Source organism: Pristiophorus japonicus, chromosome 2, assembly GCF_044704955.1.
Source record: "Pristiophorus japonicus isolate sPriJap1 chromosome 2, sPriJap1.hap1, whole genome shotgun sequence".
In the NCBI taxonomy this organism is placed as follows: domain Eukaryota; kingdom Metazoa; phylum Chordata; class Chondrichthyes; family Pristiophoridae; genus Pristiophorus; species Pristiophorus japonicus.
Genome location: NC_091978.1, coordinates 306,692,602 through 306,705,634, shown reverse-complemented (window position 1 = coordinate 306,705,634; position 13,033 = coordinate 306,692,602).

The window sequence follows — 13,033 nt, the reverse complement described above, 5'->3', positions numbered from 1 at the left end:
CGCGGAACCGACTTTAGTAGACTCTCCATGTTCCTTTGAAAAATAGCTGCGGTCGATCGAATCCCAAACGGGCATCTATTGTAGATGAACAGATCTTTGTGCGTGTTGATGCAGGTGAGGCCTTTCGAAGATTCCGCCAGCTCCTGCATCATGTCGGCCGAGGTCAGGTCCAACTTGGTGAATGCCTTCCCTCCTGCCAGCGTCACAAATTGGACGTCTGCTTTGGGTAGCGGGTACTGGTCCTGCAGCGAAAAATGGTTAATCGTTACTTTATAGTCCCCACAAATTCTGACCGTGCCATCGCCCTTGAGAATCAGAACAATCGGACTGGCCCACCGTTGAACTCAACCGACGCGATGATGCCCTCTCGCTGCAGCCTGTCCAGCTCGATCTCCATTTTCTCTTGCATCATGTATGGCACCGCACCTGCCTTGTGGTGGATGGGTCGTGTACCGGGAACCAAGTGGATCTGCACCTTCGCCCCAGAGAAATTTCCGATGCCTGGCTCAAACAAAGACAGGAACTTGCTCAAAACCTGGGCATATGAGGCATCGTTGATGGACGAAAGCATTCGGATGTCGTCCCAGTTCCAGCGGATTTTTTCCCAGCCAGCTTCTGCCGAACAATATGGGGCCATCGCCTGGTACAATCCATAGTGGTAGTTCGTGCACCGCTCAATCATAGACGACTTTTACTGCTGCACTACCAATTACAGGGATCAGCTCTTTAGTGTAAGTTCTCAGCTTGTTATGAATACGGCTCAGCTTGGGCCTTTGTGCCTTGTTGCACCACAGCCTCTCGAAGGCCTTTTTGCTCATGATAGAGTGGCTCGCACCCATGTCCAAATCCATGGATACTGGAATTCAGTTCAGTTCAACTTTTAACATGATCGGTGGACATTTCGTGGTGACGGTGTGTACCCCATACACTTCTGCCTCCTCGGTTTGAGTCTCTAGTTCAGTTTGATCTGCCACGGATCAGTCTTCCTCTGCAACGTGGTAGTTTGCAGGGTTTGCAGCTCGTCTGCACATTCGCAGAAGGTGTCCCATTGTTCCACAGCCTTTGCACGCATAGTGTTTGAAGCGGCATTGGTGGGCTCGATGAGCACCTCCGCAGTGCCAACAAGGTGTTAATTGCCTCGCATTCACATTTGATGGCAGACTCTGAGTCATCTGAGGTCATGCAGCTGCAGGCATGTACGTTCTGCCATATGCATTCCTGTCTGAAAATGACGTTACTTTGTGTACAGTACTTGACAATGCATCTTTATGCTGCAAAATTTGTTTGGTGTTGTCGCTGGTGGACATAAATGCCTGGGCTATCGTTATGGCTTTGCTCAGGTTCGGTGTTTCAGCAGTCAATAGTTTGCGAAGGATAACCTCATGGCCAATGCCAAGCACAAAAAAGTTTCTTCGCATTTGCTCCAGGAATCCACTGAATTCGCAATGTCCCGCAAGGCGCCTTAGTTCGGCGACATAGCTCGCCACTTCCTGGCCTTCAGACCGTTGTCATGTATAAAATCGATACTTTGCCATCAGAACACTCTCCTTCGGATTTAGGTGCTCCCGCACCAGCGTACACAGTTCTTCATATGATTTGGTTGTTGGTTTCACTGGAGCAAGAAGATTTTTCATGAGGCCTTAGGTTGTTGCCCCGCAGACAGTGAGGAGGATCGCCCTTCATTTGGCAGCATTCTCGTTCCCTTCCAGCTCGTTGGCCACGAAGTATTGGTTGAGTCACTCCATGAAGACTTCCCAATCGTCACCTTCTGAGAATTTCTCCAGGATACCAAAAGTTCTCGGCATTTTCGCGTGATGGTTCATTATCTGTTACTTGTCGCCAGTTGTTATGTCTCAAATAAAGCAATGTGACTGAGTACTGTAGATTTGGTAAGTGTGACCTTAGTCTCTTTATTCTGACTCTAGAGTGCTGGCACTGCATGGGAGGCCTGCTTATAGGCAGTGCTCCGAAGGGATGCTGGGATCCCTTGGGACTCGAACAGATGCACCCTCTGGTGGTGGTAGAATGCTGGTTACAAGGTGTTGCATACATAACAGAGGGTTGCTAATGTAACCACACTTTTTAAAAAAGGAGAGAGAACACAGGGAATTGTAGACCAGTTACCCTGACATCAATAGTGGTGAAAATGTTGGAATGAATTATTAAAGCTGTAATAGCAGTGCATTTGGAAAGCAGTGACAGGATTGGTCCAAGTCAGCATGGATTTATGAAAGGGTAATCATGCTTGACAAACCTTCTAGAATTTTTTGAGGATGTAAAAGCAATAAAGAAAGGGAAGATAGATTACGAAGGTAAACTTGCGTAAAACATAAAAACAGATAGTAAAAGCTTTTACAGATATATAAAACGGAAAAGAGAGATTAAAGTAAATGTTGGTCCCTTAGAAGATGAAAAGGGGGATTTAACAATGGGAAATGTGGAAATGGCTGAGACCTTAAACAATTATTTTGCTTCCGTCTTCACAGTAGAAGACACAAAAACCATGCCAAAAATTTCTGGTCATAGGAATGTGGGAAGGAAGGACCTTGAGATGATCACTATTACTAGGGAGGTAGTGCTGGACAGACTAATGGGACTGAAGGTAGACAAGTCCCCTGGTCCTGATGAAATGCATCCCAGGGTATTAAAAGAGATGGCGGAAGTTATAGCAGATGCATTTGTTATAATCTACCAAAATTCTCTGGACTCTGGGGAGGTACCAGCAGATTGGAGAGCAGCTAATGTAACGCCTCTGTTTAAAAAAGGGGGCAGGCAAAAGGCAGGTAACTATAGGCCGGTTAGTTTAACATCTGTAGTGGGGAAAATGCTTGAAACTATCATTAAGGAAGAAATAGCGGGACATCTGGATAGGAATAGTGCAATCAAGTAGACGCAGCATGGATTCATGAAAGGGAAATCATGTTTAACTAACTTACTGGAATTCTTTGAGGATATAATGAGCATGGTGGATAGAGGTGTACCGATGGATGTGGTGTATTTAGATTTCCAAAAGGCATTCGATAAGGTGCCACACAAAAGGTTACTGCAGAAGATAAAGGTACGCGGAGTCAGAGGAAATGTATTAGCATGGATAGAGAATTGGCTGGTGAACAGAAAGCAGAGAGTCGGGATAAATGGGTCCTTTTCCAGTTGGAAATCAGTGGTTAGTGGTGTGCCACAGGGATCAGTGCTGGGACCACAAATGTTTACAATAGGAGATTAATGCAATAGTTAGGAAAGACATTAGCTTGGATGATGTGGAATCTATATGGGTAGAGCTGCATAACACCAAAGGGCAAAAAACGTTAGTGGGAGTTGTGTACAGACCTCCAAACAGTAGTAGTGATGTTGGGGAGGGCATCAAACAGGAAATTGGGGGTGCATGCAATAAAGGTGCAGCAGTTATAATGGGTGACTTTAATATGCACATAGATTGGGCTAGCCAAACTGGAAGCAATACGGTGGAGGAGGATTTCCTGGAGTGCATAAGGGATGGTTTTCTAGACCAATATGTCGAGGAACCAACTAGGGGGGAGGCCATCTTAGACTGGGTGTTGTGTAATGAGAGAGGATTAATTAGCAATCTCATTGTGCGAGGCCCCTTGGGGAAGAGTGACCATAATATGGTGGAATTCTGCATTAGGATGGAGAATGAAACAGTTAATTCATAGACCATGGTCCAGAACTTAAAGAAGGGTAACTTTGAAGGTATGAGGCGTGAATTGGCTAGGATAGATTGGCGAATGATACTTAAGGGGTTGACTGTGGATGGGCAATGGCAGACATTTAGAGACCGCATGGATGAATTACAACAATTGTACATTCCTGTCTGGCGTAAAAATAAAAAAGGGAAGGTGGCTCAACCGTGGCTATCTAGGGAAATCAGGGATAGTATTAAAGCCAAGGAAGTGGCTTACAAATTGGCCAGAAATAGCAGCGAACCCGGGGACTGGGAGAAATTTAGAACTCAGCAGAGGAGGACAAAGGGTTTGATTAGGGCAGGGAAAATGAAGTACGAGAAGAAGCTTGCAGGGAACATTAAGGCGGATTGCAAAAGTTTCTATAGATATGTAAAGAGAAAAAGGTTAGTAAAGACAAATGTAGGTCCCCTGCAGTCAGAATCAGGGGAAGTCATAACGGGGAACAAAGAAATGGCAGACCAATTGAACAAGTACTTTGGTTCGGTATTCACCAAGGAGGACACAAACAACCCTCCAGATATAAAAGAGGTCAGAGGGTCTAGTAAGGAGGAGGAACTGAGGGAAATCTTTATTAGTCGGGAAATTGTGTTGGGGAAATTGATGGGATTGAAGGCCGATAAATCCCCAGAGCCTGATGGACTGCATCCCAGAGTACTTAAGGAGGTGGCCTTGGAAATAGCGGATGCATTGACAGTCATTTTCCAACATTCCATTGACTCTGGATCAGTTCCTATCGAGTGGAGGGTAGCCAATGTAACCCCACTTTTTAAAAAAGGAGGGAGAGAGAAAACAGGGAATTATAGACCGGTCAGCCTGACCTCAGTAGTGGGTAAAATGATGGAATCAATTATTAAGGATGTCATAGCAGCGCATTTGGAAAATGGTGCCATGATAGGTCCAGGTCAGCATGGATTTGTGAAAGGGAAATCATGCTTGACAAATCTTCTGGAATTTTTTGAGGATGTTTCCAGTAAAGTGGACAAAGGAGAACCAGTTGATGTTGTATATTTGGACTTTCAGAAGGCTTTCGACAAGGTCCCACACAAGAGATTAATGTGCAAAGTTAAAGCACATGGGATTGGGGGTAGTGTGCTGACGTGGATTGAGAACTGGTTGTCAGACAGGAAGCAAAGAGTAGGAGTAAATGGGGACTTTTCAGAATGGCAGGCAGTGACTAGTGGGGTACCGCAAGGTTCTGTGCTGGGGCCCAGCTGTTTACATTGTACATTAATGATTTAGACGAGGGGATTAAATGTAGTATCTCCAAATTTGCGGATGACACTAAGTTGGGTGGCAGTGTGAGCTGCGAGGAGGATGCTATGAGGCAGATGAAGTATAATGTGGATAAATGTGAGGTTATCCACTTTGGTGGTAAAAACAGAGAGACAGACTATTATCTGAATGGTGACAGATTAGGAAAAGGGAAGGTGCAACGAGACCTGAGTGTCATGGTACATCAGTCATTGAAGGTTGGCATGCAGGTACAGCAGGCGGTTAAGAAAGCAAATGGCATGTTGGCCTTCATAGCGAGGGAATTAGAGTACAGGGGCAGGGAGGTGTTGCTACAGTTGTACAGGGCCTTGGTGAGGCCACACCTTGAGTATTGTGTACAGTTTTGGTCTCCTAACTTGAGGAAGGACATTCTTGCTATTGAGGGAGTGCAGCGAAGATTCACCAGACTGATTCCCGGGATGGTGGGACTGACCTATCAAGAAAGACTGGATCAACTGGACTTGTATTCACTGGAGTTCAGAAGAATGAGAGGGGACCTCATAGAAACGTTTAAAATTCTGACGGGTTTAGACAGGTTAGATGCAGGAAGAATGTTCCCAATGTTGGGGAAGTCCAGAACCAGGGGTCACAGTCTAAGGATAAGGGGTAAGCCATTTAGGACCGAGATGAGGAGAAACTTCTTCACCCAGAGAGTGGTGAACCTGTGGAATTCTCTACCACAGAAAGTAGTTGAGGCCAATTCACTAAATATATTCAAAAGGGAGTTAGACGAAGTCCTTACTACTCGGGGGATCAAGGGGTATGGCGAGAAAGCAGGAAGGGGGTACTGAAGTTTCATGTTCAGCCATGAACTCATTGAATGGCGGTGCAGGCTAGAAGGGCTGAATGGCTTGCTCCTGCACCTATTTTCTATGTTTCTATGTTTCTATGTAATATACATCGATGACCTAGAGGAGGGGACAGAATGTAGTGCAACAAAATTTGCAGATGACACTAAGATTAGTGGGAAAGCGGGTTGTGTAGAGGACTCAGAGAGGCTACAAGGAGATTTGGATAGGTTAAGCGAATGAGCTAAGGTTTGGCAGATGGAATACAATGTCGGAAAGTGTGAGGTCATCCACCTTGGGGAAAAAAACAGTAAAAGGGAATATTATTTGAATGGGGAGAAATTACAACATGCTGTGGTGCAGAGAGACCTGGGGGTCCTTGTGCATGAATCCCAAAAGGTTAGTTTGCAGGTGCAGCAGGTAATCAGGAAGGCAAATGGAATGCTGGCCTTCATTGCGAAAGGGATGGAGTACAAAAGCAGGGAGGTCTTGCTGCAACTGTATAAGGTATTGGTAAGGCCGCACCTGGAGTACTGCGTGCAGTTTTGGTCACCTTACTTAAGGAAGGATATACTAGCTTTGGAAGGGGTACAGAGATGATTCACTAGGCTGATTCGAGAAATGAGGGGGTTACCTTATGATGATAGATTGAGTAGACTGGGTCTTTACTTCTTGGAGTTCAGAAGGATGAGGGGTGATCTTATAGAAACATGTAAAATCATGAAAGGGATAGACATGATAGAGGCAGAGAGGTTGTTTTCATTGGTGGGGGAGACTAGAACTAGGGGGCACAGCCTCAAAATACGGAGGAGCCAATTTAAAACCAAGTTGAGAAAGAATTTCTTCTCCCAGAGGGTTGTGAATCTGTGGAATTCTCTGCCCAAGGAAGCAGTTGAGGCTAGCTCATTGAATGTTTTCAAGTCAAAGATAGATAGATTTTTAAGCAATAAGGGAATTAAGGGTTATGGGGAGAGGGCGAGTAAGTGGAGCTGAGTCCACGACCAGATCAGCCATGATCTTATTGAATGGCGGAGCAGGCTCGAGGGGCTAGATGGCCTACTCCTGTTCCTAATTCTTATGTTCTTATGTTCTTAACTAATCGAGTGGACAAGGGAGAACCAGTGGATGTGGTGTATTTGGACTTACAAAAGACTTTTGACAAGGTCCCACACAAGAGATTAGTGTGCAAAATTAAGGCACATGGTATTGGGGTTAATGTATTGACATGGATAGAGAATTGGTTGGCAGACAGGAAACAAAGAGAAGGAATAAACGGGTCCTTTTCAGAATAGCAGGCAGTGACTAGCGAGTACCACAATGTTCAGTGCTAGGAGCCCAGCTATATACAATATACATTAATGATTTGGATGAAGGAATTGAATGTAATATCTCCAAGTTTGCAGATGACACTAAGCTGGGTGGCAGTGTGAGTTGTGAGGAGGATGCTAAGAAGCTGCAGGGTGACTTGGACAGGTTAGCTGAGTGGGCAAATGCATGGCAGATGCAGTATAATGTGGATAAATGTGAGGTTATCTACTTTGGTGGCAAAAACAGGAAGGCAGAATATTATTTGAATGGTGACAGATTAAGAAAAGGGGAGGTGCAATGAGACCTGGGTGTCATGGTATATCAGTCATTGAAGGTTGGCATGCAGGTACAGCAGGTGGTGAAGAAGGCAAATGGCATGTTGGCCTTCATAGAGAGGGGATTTGAGTATAGGAGCAGGGAGGTCTTACTGCTGTTGTACAGGGCCTTGGTGAGGCCTCACCTGGAATATTGTGTTCAGTTTTGGTCTCCTAAGCTGAGGAAGGACATTCTTGCTATTGACGGAGTGTAGCCAGGGTTCACCAGACTGATTCCCGGGATGGCAGGACTGACATATGAGGAGAGACTGGATCGACTAGGCTTATATTCACTGGAATTTAGAAGAATGCGAGGAGATCTCATAGAAACATATAAAATTCTGATGGGATTGGACAGGTTAGATGCAGGAAGAATGTTCCCGATGTTGGGGAAGTCTAGAACCAGGGGTCACAGTCTAAGGATAAGGGGTAAGCCATTTAGGACTGAGATGGGGAGAAACTTCTTCACTCAGAGAATTGTGAACCTATGGAATTCTCTACTAGAGAAATTTGTTGAGGCCAATTCACTAAATATATTCAAAAGGGAGTTAGATGAAGTCCTTACTACTCGGGGGATCAAGGGATATGGCGTGAAAGCAGGAAGGGGGTACTGAAGTTTCATGTTCAGCCATGAACTCATTGAATGGCGGTGCAGGCTAGAAGGGCTGAATGGCCTGCTCCTGCACCTATTTTCTATGTTTCTATGTTTAAACACCGCAATTATATCACCCTTGAATCTTCTATATTCAAGGGAATACAAACCTAGTCTCTGCAACCTGCCCTCTTAATTTAACCCTTTTTGCCCTGGTATTAATCTGGTGAATCTGCACTGCTCTAAGGTCAATATATCCTTCCTGAGTTGCGGTGCCTCGAACTGAATGCAGTGCTTCAAATGGGTCTCACAAGAGCTCTGTACATCTAGAACATAACTTCCAGTCCTCTTGAAATAAAGGCCAACATTCCAATAGCCTTTTTAATAATTTTTTGTATCTGTATACTAGCTGTAAGTGATTTCTGTACTTAGAGCCTGTAATTTCTCTGCTCATCCATAGTTCCCAGCTTCTTGACATTTAGAAAATACTCTGATCTATCTTTCTTAGGCCCAAAGGGGATGACCTCACATTTTCCCACATTGAACATGATCTGCCACAGTAACTAGTAGAGTGGACAGGGGCGAACCAGTGGATGTGGTGCATTTGGACTTTCAAAAAGCTGTTGACAAGGTCCCACACAAGAGATTGGTGTGCAAAATTAAATCTTATGGTATTGGGGGTAATGTACTAACGTGGATAGAGAACTGGTTGGCAGACAGGAGGTAGAGAGTCGGGATTAATGGGTCCTTTTCAGAATGCAGGCAGGGCTCAGTGCTGGGACCCCAGCTCTTTACAATATATATTAATGATTTATATGATGGAATTGTGTGTAATATCTCCAAGTTTGCAGATGACACTAAACTAGGTGGTGGTGTGAGCTGTGAGGAGGACGCTAAGAGGCTGCAGGGTGATTTGGACAGGTTAGGCGAGTGGGCAAATACATGGCAGATGCAGTATAATGTGGATAAATGTGAGGTTATCCACTTTGGGGCAAAAATACGAAGGAAGAATATTATCTGAATGGCGGCAAATTAGGAAAAGGAGAGGTGCAGCGAGACCTGGGTGTCATGGCTCATCAGTCATTGAAGGTTGGCATGCAGGTACAGCAGGCGGTGAAAAAGGCAAATGGTATGTTGGCCTTCATAGTTAGTGTATTTGAGTATAGGAGCAGGGAAGTCTTACTGCAGTTGTACAGGGCCTTGGTGAGGCCCCACCTTGAATATTGTGTTCAGTTTTGGTCTCCGAATCTGAGGAAGGACTTTCTTGCTATTGAGGGAGTGCAGCGAAGGTTCACTAGACTGATTCCCGAGATGGCAGGACCGACATATGTTAGATCTCTTAATTCTCAATGAGATGCGAATTCCGGTTGTAGTTTAAAATAACTTTATTCTGGCAGCTGCAACAAACTGCTGGCTGATTGCCAACCCTTTGTTCTTCTGAAACACATGGCAAAAAATGGCTGTTCTTATACCTGGCTCGCCCCCTTGGACCTTATTGGCTCAATTGATCCAACAGTCTGTGTTGTTAGCTCATAACTGGCTCTCTGCCCAATGTCCTAAATGTCAAGTTGATTTATGGCTCAATGCAATGTCCTGGCTCTCACGTAGGCAGGGGGCTGTGACTGGGGTCTGTATTTTCTCAACTTTGCAGCCTGCTTGAATTCTCCATCAATCCCCCCTTTGATTCTTTCACAAACTGAATCATAAAACATCAGGTATCACCTGTTAAACATTCTACAAAATAATTTCATACATGTTAATCGAGTTTCCTTCTAAAATTTCTTGATGTGTTTCGCCACATGTCCGGACTAGTAGCTTCCACACAAATTTACACCAACCCGAATTCCAGCATGGCCACAATGGAAGTCTGGTTTTAGTAGGTTAATTAACCTCATTCCAATTTAATCCAAATCAATATCTTAATTCAACCAGTAACCAAACTTCCCTTAAGCATAACATAGCCCTGTGCCACGTACAAACGGTCTGCTGGGACCTGCAAGGTGTCTCACCTGCAGGACAGCAGCTACAGCCGCCTGGTTGCAACAACATTTAATCAACATAAACAAACAATATAACAGTAAAATAATTACAATGAATAGAATTAAACCTTCCAACAATGAAGTTCCTATTGAACCTAACCATTCAGTGGCTCTGCTCCACAAAGTGAATGATGGGGGTTACTTAAGGTTTTCTACCTCCTTTTGGATATGCTCCGCTAAATGGGTAATTTCTTCAGAGTTATCTGGGATATATGTGCAACACTCAGTTCCGAGTAGGGTGCAAGTACCTCCCTTTTCAGCCAGGATACAGTCAAGGGCCAGTCTATTCTGTAGGGCTACTGTGCAGATTGCTACCATTTCTGCATTGATTTTGACTAGGGCCTCTGAAGTATCATTGGCTACCCATTCCACAAAGGATGCCATGTTAATGGATTCCCTTGCCAGTTTGGCGGTCCCATTCCTGGGGCTCAGAATGGCAAAGAACCTCTCTGTTTCTGTGATAGATCTCTTAGGACGGTGTAGATATTCTGACAGTGACTTTATATGATACACATATGGCACAATGTAGGCGAAATAGCAGGATCCCGTCCAATTCTGGGGCAACCAAGGGTAGGCCTTGTGGCCACACACCCAATAGGTGCGATTATAGACAATGAATGTTAGCTGTTTCTTTGTCAGCAACACTCCGGGGCCTGTCCAGGCTTTTCCATCTGTTTTATTCAGAATCCCCGTTACGTTAAGAACTCCCACATCAGCCCAGTTTGGACGGTTCCGTGGCTTGATTACATTATAATTCCGGGAGCAGTTATTATACCCCATATTTTGGCCTCCCTTCATGTTTCTAATCAGACAGACCTATTCCCCCGGTCTTCCTACCCCCGTTGTATTAGTGATAACAAAAAATGGGGGCCGTTTGGAATTATTGTAGCACAGTTGGTGCACCCCTTCAAAGGTAGTCAGATTGTACCCTGCTGACTTCCATTTACGTACCCAGTCTTCCGTATCCTGAAACGCATTGCCTGTTTTGTTTTGATTAATTATCCACTCAGCCATTTCCGAGATATTCAAGGGAACTGGCCTCAAAGGAATCCCTCCCTTTGAGTGAATAGGAATATGCGTACACACCCAACAACTAGAAATGTTACCTTGTTTGGCATAAATGTATGACATATATAAAAAAGTATTTACATGTAATTCCCTGGGTACTCTACTATTTCCCTTTGGTGCAGAGGGTCGGCTAGTAAGAAGTAGGCAAATGCCGAGATTACCTACAGTCAGTAGTACAGTAAATTTATACATTTTGGCAAAAATTGTCCTTATCAGATTTCAGCTTCAGTTACGGGTGCTCGTGGCATGGATCCAGGCTTTCTTTCCCTGGACTTTAACAGCTGCCTGGGTGGTCAATAACACTTGGTAAGATCCCTCCCACCTGGCACCCAAAGGTTCTTTCTGCAACTTTTTCACATACACCCAGACTCCCGGGATGATGTCGTGTCCTCCTTCGGGTGGATTACCCCAAGCTGCCGATACCTGTTGGGAAACAAAACTAATAGCATTGGTTAGGTTCTGACAGTATGATAACAAAGTGTCACTCATTAAGTGAGCATCAGCTTTCCGTAAATCAATTGTTCCTGGCAGTGACATGGGTCTTCCTGTTATAATTTCAAATGGGCTTAGACCTGTAGTTCTGTTCGGGGTTGCCCTAATGCTACATAGCACTATTGGTAGTGCCTGGGGCCATGGTGTTCCTTCTTGGTGATATTTGGCAAGCCGTTGTTTCAGAGTTCGATTCATTCGTTCTACTTGTCCTGATGATTGTGGATGATAAGGACAGTGTAAATCCCACGTAATGTTCAATAACCTACAGACTTCTTGGCAGACAGCACCTGTGAAGTGTGTTCCCTGATCTGAGTCAATGCTACTCGGGACTCCCCACCGGGGAATGTTATCCTTACACAAGACTTTTGCAGTGTGATTGGTTGTGGCTCTGTTAGTTGGGACAACTTCTACCCATCTAGAGAATCTGTCGACCATGACAAGAATGTTAGTGTATCCTTGGCATGGAGGGAGAGATGTATAATCAACCTGCAGATGCTGGAATGGTCCGACAGGGGCAGGGGGCCTCAGTTGGGGTATTACGATGATGGGTCCAGAATTATTTTTCTGGCAGACCACACAATGGTCTGCTACCAGCTGGGCTTGTTTTTTAAATCCCCGACCCCACCAGCTTTTCTGGAACTGTGCCGTCATCTGTTGTGAGGCCAAGTGTCCCCACGAGTGGATCTGTTGGGCTAAAAAAGGCATAAGCGCTTGTGGCGCAACTGGCTTGTCGGTAACTCTTTGTCTCCAGACACCATCTTCGCATAGCTTAATTCCTGCCTCAATCCATGTCCATTTTTCCTCTCGGGAGCACTCGCCTTGCATTGTTTGAAGGTCTCGTGTCAGAGTCCTGATTGCTTTCAATCTGCACATCTGTGTTGGTTCTTTTGGAGGAACGCCCTGTGAGGAGGCATCTTTAGCTGCCTGGTCGGCTAGGGCATTTCCCTGTGCTTCTGTGGTATTTTCCTTGGTATGGACCTTACACTTCAGGATGGACACTTACTGAGGTAATTGTATGGCCTCTAATAAGTCTCGGACTTCTTTTCCATTTTGGATAGGTGTACCAGCAGCAGTGAGGAATCCTCTTTTCCGCGACTCCAAAAGCATAACCCGAATCTGTGTAGACATTCTCTGTCTGTCCTTCTGCTATTCGACATGCTTCTGACAGGGCCCGTAACTCGGCCTGTGATGCTGACGTTCCTGAGGGTAAACATCCTTTTGCCACTACCTCATTTAAGGTTGTAACTGCCCATCCTGCTTTTCTGGTACCATTGTCAACAAAGGAGAAACCATCTGTAAACAGGATGAGGTCTGGGTTGTGCAGAGGCTCCTCTGCTGCTAAGGCTGCTTCTTCTGTTTCTTTTAAAATCTCCACGCAGTCATGCTCTTCACATTCTCCCCCATCTTGCTCCCTCGATTCTGACATTGGGAGCATAGTTGCGGGATTAACCGGGCTGGC